Source organism: Sciurus carolinensis, chromosome 9 (genome assembly GCF_902686445.1).
Source record: "Sciurus carolinensis chromosome 9, mSciCar1.2, whole genome shotgun sequence".
NCBI lineage: Eukaryota > Metazoa > Chordata > Mammalia > Rodentia > Sciuridae > Sciurus > Sciurus carolinensis.
This window is the reverse complement of record NC_062221.1, coordinates 11,172,696-11,182,962: the sequence shown is the minus strand read 5'-3', so window position 1 is coordinate 11,182,962 and position 10,267 is coordinate 11,172,696. Positions and strand designations below refer to the sequence as shown.

The 10,267-nt window shown below is 39.7% G+C and overlaps 1 long non-coding RNA gene across 1 annotated transcript; it reads left to right on the top strand.

Moving 5' to 3' along the window:
* Positions 1-3,035: 3,035 nt before the first annotated feature.
* LOC124993315 (uncharacterized) lies at positions 3,036-9,854 on the top strand. The gene is made up of 2 exons (XR_007110292.1): positions 3,036-3,158; positions 9,435-9,854. It is a non-coding gene; the product is annotated as an uncharacterized LOC124993315 (long non-coding RNA).
* The last annotated feature ends 413 nt before the right edge of the window (positions 9,855-10,267 follow it).

Here is a 10,267-nt window from a genome sequence, read left to right as displayed (position 1 = left end):
TGAACCTCTCCTCAACCCGGTGGAAACCCATTTTCAGATCCTAAGGAAAGCTCTTCTTCAATCCCCAGTCCTACACCTCCCTGACATCACCAGATCATTCTACCTGTTAGTCTCTGAGAAAAGTGGGTTTGTTCTGGGAGAGGGAGTCTTAGGGCACATATTCGGTCCCACCTTTGGCCCAGTGGCATACCTACCAAAAAGGCTGGGCACCATGTCTTAGGGTATTGGCTGCAGCATTTGTCTTAACCTGGGAATAAAAAAATTAAAAATAAAAACAACTTTCCTTTGGGGCTCCCACTGAAGTGCTCTCACTTCATCGTCTGCCTGAGCTTCTTACTTAAAAGGGTCTGCAAACTCTACCACCCCGTCGGGCATTAGCTTTGTAAACTGCTCTTATTGAGGACTCTTCCATTTCCTTTAAGACATGTCCTCCTTTAAACCCAGCCACCCTCTTACCCACATGCTTCAGCAACCCATACCTACCTTGAGACTCTGAAAGAGTTACTCCCCTGCCCCTCCAATGTTCAAGAGTAGGCCTTACACAATCCTACTTTCATATGGTTCACTGATGGGAGCTCTTTTCTCCATGAAGGGATCCGACAGGCTGGATATGCCATTGTCTCCCTGGAAAAGGTCGCAGAGTCAGGACCACTACCTAACAACACCACCAACCAACAGGTGGAACTAATCGCCCTCACTCATGCATTCACCCTCATGAAGAGAGAATCCCTCACACTCTACACTGACTCTACATACGCTTTTTACATTATCCTTTCCCATGCCACTATTTGGAAAGAGAGGGGCCTTCTTACCACAAAAGGGAAGTCCATCACCAATTCTAGCTACATCCTAACCCTTCTTGAGTCTCTTCGCCTCCCAGCAACCATAGGCCTTGTACATTGCCGAGCCCTCAGACAGATCAATCATTCATGTCTTCAGGCAACAAGGCAGATGAGGAGGCTAGAAGAGTGGCCCTATCATTCACACCAGCCCCCTTATGACTCTCCATGATCCCTTACCTCCACCACCTCCCAAGAGGGAGATACTTTCATACCTCCACTGTTTATTTCACCCCAACCTTTCTTCACTCTCACAGTTCACTAAGACTCATTTGTAACTATTCTCTGACATCTCATTTCTGAAAGAACTCTCCTCCACATGTGAAGTTTGCCTGCGAACTAATCCTACAGCCATCAGACCCCCTACTTTTCTCACCAGGCCCGTGGAGCCATTCCAGGGGTAGACTGGCAAATTGATTTCACTCATGTGCCCACAGTAATAAAATCTAAGTACCTTTTGGTCATGGTAGACACCTTCTCAGGATGGGTTGAAGCCATCCCCACTTCCAACAAAAGGGCATTAACTCTCTCTATCTTTATCCTTCATGAAATCATTCCTTGCTTTGGAGTGTCTACCTCCTTCCAGTCAGAAAATGGACCTGAATTCATCTCCCAAGTTTTCCAACAACCTGCCAAGGTTCTTGGAGTCCCCTGGCATTTCCATATTTCCTTTCACCCAAAGTCATCAGGTAAAGTAGAATGAATAAATCAAACTCTTAAAAATGTCTTAACCAAACTTTCTTTAGAACTTCGCCTTGACTGGGTTAAACTCCTACCTCTAGCTCTTCTGTGTCTTCGTTGGCTCCCAGAGAAGCCTGCTAATATCATCCCTTTTGAGCTGATGTACTGTCATTCCATCCTTCCCCTGGGGTTTTTGCCCCTTCCTTCCCCTCTTCCCTCTCATATATTCATTGCTCTTCTAAACCACATTCTGGCATTCCTATGGGGTTACACTCAGACCCTGTCTGGGTGTCTGGCTCAATCTCTTCAAATAGGAGACCAAGTTCTTATCTCTCCTCCTCAGGAGGCCACAGTCCCTCTATCTCCCAAATGGCAGGGATCCCATAAGGTGATCCTGGCTACGCCAATGACTGTTAAGCTGTGGGGTTTACTGGGGCGGCTACACATTTCTCGGGTTAAGCACTACTCTCAATCAACAAACTTCTCTCCAGCTTCTAACCCTCAGGCTTCTTCCAACCAATACTCTGCCACCCCAGTGGGACCTCTCCACCTCAGGCTGAAGGCCATCAAGACCTCCACCCTTCTTCCCATTCCGGAGGCTGAGGACCAGAACCCTGAGCATCATACAACCACACCCAGTCATGAGGACTGGACTGCTAGCTACATTCTTGCCTTTCCTGCTATTCACCCTGTCTGCCATTTTCCTAACTATTGGAATTTTTCTCCCAATAGATCTGTCCAGCTTATATTACAGGACTATCGGGACCTTATAAATTATCAATAGGAGCCTGGCTACAAGTGCACACCCCAGGGGAACTATCCAGTCCCCAACCCCTGCCTACTGCAATGACATCTCCCTCCCCTGAATCAGTTCTATGCCCATGTCCAGCAGGAAGCAGTCATTGAAGATGGATCTTCACCCATATGATCAAAAGGATCTTCTAAAAACAAAAATTGGGGAATGAAAGAAATAAGGTTGTAGCCATTTTTTGCCTGATTCCACCCTCTCCCCACACACTCACTATATTTCATTGTAGATAGTTAACTTCCGCATTAGTCATTGGTGCAATTAGCCCGTGGACTTCTGCTACTCAAGTCATTGGCGCTCTTTCTCTCTCTTTTGCCCTTAAGGGCAGACACTCTGTTCGTCTGCTTATTAAAATCTCTTGTGTGAGTTCCCACATCCAGAGGAGTGGTTTTCTGCATGCTTTCACTAAGTAATTTATTTTGATTTAATTTTCATTTTTGTATGCTTTGTTTTTTCTGGAACTGACAATTATTGTTTTTATTTATTCACTATTCAATGAACTATTATTACATTATTCATTTGCTTGGTGTTCTGTGTGCCATCACTACATTTTTGTTATTTGGAATAAACTAAAACTTCTACCAACATGGTCAATCACTTGAGGTAATTGATTTTTCTTCTTCTTTGGACATAACCCTCCTAGAGGAAAACCTTATTCCAACCCTACCTGAGCTGATGGAGCTGCTTCCTACTTCCATGGGATTTCTCTTCACAGTAATTTCTGGAATTCCTTAGTCTCACTCCTGAATTAGATGCCTAGTTCTCTGGTTTGCTTTGTTGTTTTGGTGGAGTACATCCTTCAGAACTTCCTGAGAAAAGGTACATGAAAGGTATGTGTTTTGAAACTCAGTATGCCTAAAATCTCCAGCCCACTCTCAAACTTCAAAAATCAATTTCATTGAATATATAATTTTGGATTGGATGTCACTTTCATCTGAACTTTGGGATCAATTTTCCCATTGTCACAATGACTTTTGATCGTATGTATTCTCTCTCTCTCTCTCTTTCCCCCATTAAAATCTTCTGTGCCCCTGTGTTCTAAAATTCACAGGGACACAGTGATGCACCTTGGATTAAATGTTAAATAAATATTAGTGCGCATGCATAGGTTTACAAGGATGGGAAAGTCCCCAAGCATCATGTTTTAGGTTTCTTATCATAACCTACATGACATTTCCTAAGTTTCCCCAAACTAGGGCTGATGAGGGGATTGGAAATAAGAAATATAAAAAATAAAGACAAAGACTCAAATATAGGTGAAAAGCAGGGTCCAGTAGCCAGATCAGCCCTGGTGTGGATCTGATCTCTAACAAAGAGCAAGACTCTGTGAGCTTTATTTTATAGGCAAAAACACCTAAAGGATTTATTGTGAGAAAGCTTCTTCCAGATAAACAAAAGTGAGATCTTGGAGGAAATAGCCTAATTGGAGGCTTATTGACTTGCCTGATGAAATTCTTCCTCCTCTGGGCAGCTGGCACCTCAAGGCTGTTTGAGTACACCACTATCTCTTCCACCCCGAGATAAAGCTAAGGCTCTCTGAACCAGTAAGTTCTGTGAGATACAGAACCCTCCTTGAGCAGGGCATCACCAGCCTCAGAGCAGTCTCCATTTGACAAGATACCACCGAGAGTTCTCAGAAGGGCATCGTCTCTGTCTTGAGATGGTTCAAACGAGCCTGTAATTCACTCGCCACTCTCCACAGTTTCTATCTCTATTTTCCTCTGATGCTGTCTCTTCTCTGCTGATTCTTAGATTGGTACCATAGTGCTTGCAGTAGTTCTAGCAATTTTTAAAAAGTTGTTCTAATCCATTTTCTCTACTGTCTCCTGTGTTGATTCACTAATTTCCTTTTCTTCTTTTCTCCTATTTTCCATTTCTTTGCTTTTTTGTTTAACTTTCTTAGAATTCTTTTCCCTCTTTTTTGGATAGTGTTGGGGATTGAACCTAGCCTTGCTCATGCTACGCGAGTGTTCTATCACTGAGCTATATTCCCAGTCCTCTTTGAAAACTCCATAAATTTATTTACCATGCCAAATTTATGGTGACATAATTTAAATCCTGGGGGCCCTATCTTACTTTCTGAATATTCATGTTCAAAAAAACACCCCATTTATAAACTCCAAATGCACTGTCTTTTCCTTCTTTAATGGTAGTGTTCATGTTGGGGGAACATCTATTATTTCATGAGTGTTCCTTTGTTTACTTAGGCCACTGTATGTGAAGGTCTACCCCCTGATTATCCTTGATGTTCTGTTCATATGTGAGTGAGGAGCTCAAAAGGTCACAGAGAGCTCAGAGTGCACAGGTGGATTTTGTCAATTGGTGATGGGAGGTGGGGGGAACTGAACATTTTCCCCGGGGAAAGTTCCAATTGTCAGTGTCTATTTTTCTTCTTGATGGAACCTCTCTACAGAAGAAAATGTTCATCTCCTGGGTATGGGAGAGGTACAGCTTTTCAGCCTGGCTGTTGTAGCTAGATCCTGAGGAGGATGGGGCAGAAGAACAGTGTGGTCTTAATATTCACTGCGTAGAGATTTGCTTAAGGGTCACATTTTCTGTTTGTTGTCCTTGATTGCACTGATTTGATGTGAGGTCCTTAGTCCCATATTCTACCCCGTATTCTATAGGGAATAAATATCCGGGTTCCTGGGGCTTAATTTCAAAGGCAGGAGAGATTGCTGTCCAAGCCAGGGGGGACAAGGGACACACCCTCCTATGTAGATTATAAAGCATTCCTTTGTCCTGTAGCCCTATCACTTAACCTCACAAAAAATTTGGAAGGGACAAATTATGAGCTTTTGTCTTACAAGCATCACTTTGTTTCTCATTGGAATTTTTATGTATAGACATTCAAGTTTTAGCTTTGTAAAACTTGTATATAAACTGAGTGGTTAACATAATAAACGTACATTTTTTGAAAACTGAAATGAACTTAGTCACCAAAGAATGAGCTTGGTGATATCAACATTCCATAAGGAAAGGGAAGCAGTTAATAATTTCATTCATTCAAGGGCCCCTAGGTCTCTGAAGTTGCAAAAGATCCGTCCATGTCTGCCCTGCCTGGATTTTTGTGTCTCCCTCCTTGGTCACTTGCTAATTCAGAGTGTACTTAGTTTTTCACCTAAGGTTGTATTTGCATTTGAGGGAGGGACATGCCTGATTCATGTTTGTGTCCCCCAAGGCTCTGGCGCTGGTGCCTTGAAAATCACAAGTCTGCATTAACTACCTGAAGAATGAATGAGAGCATTTACCTTTCCCTCCCTTTTCTGTTACTTATAAAGACCTAATTCACTGGTTCCCTTTCCTAACCTAGATTTTAGTAATTGACACATACCTATTTTGCTTACTATACTGTGATTAATAAAGTAAGATATTGACACTCCTTGTGTAATTTTGAACTCAATCCCCAATCGCAAAGCTATTGTAACTGCATTTTTCTGTTTTTAATTGCTACTCTTTTGCCTGATTACTTTTAAATCTCTACTTCTTCAATGCCTTTTGATTCTAATAGTAGGAACCTGGTGTTAGGACAATAATAAAATCTTCGTTGTCATAAAGTAGTACCATTTCAGGGAAGAGTGACTACTTAGATATTCATCCCAGTGAAGTGGGGGGTGGTCAGCTGAGCTGTAATTCTTTTCCCAGAAGAAATCTCTCATTATTTTAAGTGAAAAATAATGTCCCTTTGTATTTTTATGCTCAGACTTAACAAATCTTCTCCCCCCAAAAAACTGGCACTTTCCAAATTTTTATTTAACAATAAATTTGAATCATTATCAAATTTGAAAACAATATATAATTACTCTTTAGAGTAATTCTGTCACTTGATAATAGAAGACAATAGAAAACAAGAGGATTTGACTTTTACAAAATTGCCTTACAGCAACATGAAGCCAGTTCTTGAAATTATAACTGTTTTTTAAAATTGTATAATTTTATACTGACTTTAATAAAATATATGACAGGACTTGATAAAGTCATTTAATTCCCTCTCAGCATTAATAACATGATTCTAGATGAATTCCTTAGAAGACATTCACCTTCTTATAAATTGCTTATTATACAATGAAATATTTGCTATTTCTCCAGGATGTTGAATTGTGAGGTTTTTTGTTCTGGGTTTTATGTTTGTTTAGGTTATTTTTCCTTAAGGATAATAGGTTATATGCCTGAAGACTCACAGTCACCTGAAACTTCTTTAAACATCTGCTTTTTTTTAATTGTGTAAATAAGTAATTTTTGTGCCTCTAGCAGTCATTATACATGTAACAATATATTTGCACTCAGTGAGCTAGAAAAAATTAAAAATGAGTACATTACATTGGATGAAGTTTGGAGAATAAGAATATTTGAAGAAATAAAGTTTAAGTCTGCCATCTTTCTTCTATTTTTCAAATAATGCATTTTAAATATCCATCCGTTTTCACTCCACCTAATACTTTGGAGATTCATCCAAAGTCATGTGCTCATGAGTAATACTTCATTGGGAGTTTAAATCAGAAAAGGGTTGCTGCTGGGTAGGTGTGGCATTACCTGGAAGGGATATAGGGAAATTTTCCCTGGGGAAGGAAGTGTTCTCAATCTTAATTATGTGGTGTTCGTGTAAGTATATATATTTGATAACTTGAACGATCTGTTCATTTTAGTGTATTTATGTAATTAAACCAAAATAAAATTTCAGCTTAGCTTGTGGGAAGCAGGTGATCCCAGGAGAAATGTTTTTAAGAGAAGTTTGCATGTAGCCTGTAGTTATCTGTTAGCAAGGACGGATTTGTGGTTCCGACTCAACTACCCTGGCTTATTCATGATGGTGTCTGAAGAAATGCAATGTACTTGGGGTGTTTTAAGTCAAGAGATGCAGCTCTCAGGAACTGGGCGAAAGCATCCTTTAGTAAAGCATTTTGATGTTTTGTTGAATGAAATGCACTAACTACTTCGTCTGTAAAGCTTTCTGCACTATGTGTATCCTGAGTCCGGGGGATAGAAGGTGTTGAACTGAACAAGTGTATTTTCAGTCCTGTTTGGAATGTCCAGTCTGTCAGAGAGGACAAGGGTGCAGAAAGGATTCCAAGTGTATCTAACGTGATAAGACATGAAACAGAGAAGCACAGAGGGCCTGGACATGGGCAGGTGCAGAGGGTGACCTTAGGGAAGGCTTTGAGAAAAATGTTTAAACAAAGGCCTGAGTGTAAGTAAGATCTGCTGGATGAAGGGAGAGTTAGGGAGAGGGTGTTCATAAAGCAGGAGAGAAAACACACAGCAGGCTCTTAGGGAGCATGGAGCTGTAGGAGAGGAGGTGGGACTAAGGGGCAGGGTGGAGTCCGACCCAGGTAGGCAGGAGACCTGGCCTTCATGTAAATGTCAATTGGAGATCACTGAAGAGTTTGAAATAAGGCAGGGACATGATCAGATTGTTGAAAAACAATCTCCCAACTGTACTGGAGAAAAAGAACTGGAGGGATACTACCTATGGATATGAAGAGAGCACAGAGGCATCTCTTTTACTTTGCCTAAAAATAGAATAATATTAAAATAGGATTCTTTTTGTTTTTCTTATAGTAGAAAATGTGTTTAAGAAATAATCTTTTATCAGGAGTGGCTGTGAGCTTCCATCACAGCAAGAGTTAGGACAGGGAGTGAAAGAGAACCAACTCTAACACCCCAAATTCTGCAGCAATCCAACAGATTTTCCTGAAAATATTCAGAAACAGCTACTTCATTATGTAGGAATAATTATTTAACTTTCCTGAGATTTGTATTATCATAATCGGAGAGGATGAAAATGTGTCTGTAAATATAGTAAGCAAATTTTATGTGTGATATTTAAAAGTCCATTAAGAATAATACATGAAGCATCCAAGTTAGGAAATAAAATAAAATCAGGTGCCATTTGTTTTCAATGAAGCTTCACATTCAGTACCGAGGGACCAGTTCCTTAACTTTTAAAGGAGAATGCATCCTCTATTAAATTGTGAAAAACGTCTTTCCTAAAAAGGATTTTACAGCTTGAAATATTTTTCCTTTTATATTTAAAATGATTTGCACACATAATGCCAAGCCAATTTATAGACAATAAAGCAACACAGCACATATTATAAAAAAACGCTCTCAGACTTCTTAGAAGCAGACGACTTTGTGGATGCCGAATAAAAAATAAATTTTAAGTACGTTAAAAGTAGAAAAGAAAGATTTCTAAGTTAAAAGACAGCCTTGTTAAAAATGTTTTTAGTAAGATTTAAATTTAAGGTATACAAAGCAAAGTTTCAATTATTTTGATTATTAAATAATTTAAGTATTTCAAAGGTTTTCATAAAAGAGGTAATATGAAAACTGCAGGTTTAAAAAATCCCAACAGTTTGATATTAAAGGTCATTTTAGTCCTTGGGACTATTATTAATATGTAAGCTCGCGTTATCCATCTCTAGACAGAACTACCAAACTCTGTATGGTGACATTGTTTACTTTTGGTCTCAGAAGGACAGAGTCGAGTAAGAAATTCAACATGTATGGTGCTCCTGTAAAGACATCACCAGATTTTGAAATTCAGTTACCTAAAACAGCCTGACAAGCAAGTTGTTCAAACAGTGTGTGATTTGTGATTGCTTTCATGTGTTCAGAACTTTAGATTATGTACAGGGAAATGAGAGGTTGGAGGAGGTGGAAGTATAAAAGATGGTGGAATGAGACAGCCACCATTAGCCTATGCACATGTATGATTACACGAATGGTATGAATCTACATCGTGCACGACCATAGAAACGAAAATTTGTACCCCATTTGCATATAATCAAAATGCAGTCTGTAAAAATAAAAAATAAGAAGAAGAAAAAATAAACCTTTGGAAAATATTTAAATTCTTATAAACTTAATTTTTTTAGCAAAAAGTAAAAAGATCTTATCAAACAGTATAACTACAATATTGGCTCAAATTCAATATGAGTTTTAATAATACTTTAATAATCTTTACAATCAGCAGAAATCAACTTTTCCTCAGTCTAAACGCAGTCCAATGTTATTCCAGGAGAGATTTTAGGCACTGATGTAGGGAAAAGGTCCCCACAAATTTGGCCCTTTGTTTAATGTTGGTATTAATTTTCTCTTTGCAGAGGTTTGAGAAAACACACACTAAAAATTGAAAAAGCATGGAGAAGCGGGTGCTCCTAAGTACGTAGAGTCACTGTGGAGACCATCTAAGTCAACATCACACCCTGGCTGTCAAATGTCACTGAGCCTTTCACCTGTCCACCCATAACAGAAATCTTATGTGACTTTTTGCTGTGTCGCTTGAGGAACGTTCCTTATGGGTCGCCTGACCCGGTGAAGAGGCTGTCGTGGAAAGTGAGGCCTGGGCTTCACATTTCCCTGAATCACCACCAGGCTCTTTTATCACGATTCAACATCACTGATGCTACCACTCGTCACTTGGTGTGTGACAGCAATGAAAAACAACTGATCGTGGAAATCAGCATGATTTCATAATGACGTGTAAAGTCCTCTTTTAGTCTTGGGAAGTTCTGCTTCTGCAGGTAGTTGTCACCAGAACCCATCACCTCCTACCCCTGGGCCTTTGACCCACTGCAGGCCCAGCGCTGCACCAAGACCGTCCCCCTGCTCAGAGTCTGAACCAGCTCCCAGCCAGCCGGGCCATGGACACATGTTAGTGAATTAAGTTGATAGAGCATTATTTGACATTTTTATGGAATTTCTTGGAAGGGATATGACATCTTTGGATGGGGCAGAAAAGAAAATAACTCATAATTTTAGTTTCTTCAATGCAATTCTTGGAATTTTGAATTCTAACTTCAAAAAGATTATTTTGATTGTGTTTTCAACCTTACCAATACATTTGTTCTATACTTTTAGCCATGTGCTGAATTAAAAATAGTAACATTGCCTTTAATCTGTAGTGAACATGAAAATATGGATAGTGGATTTTCCA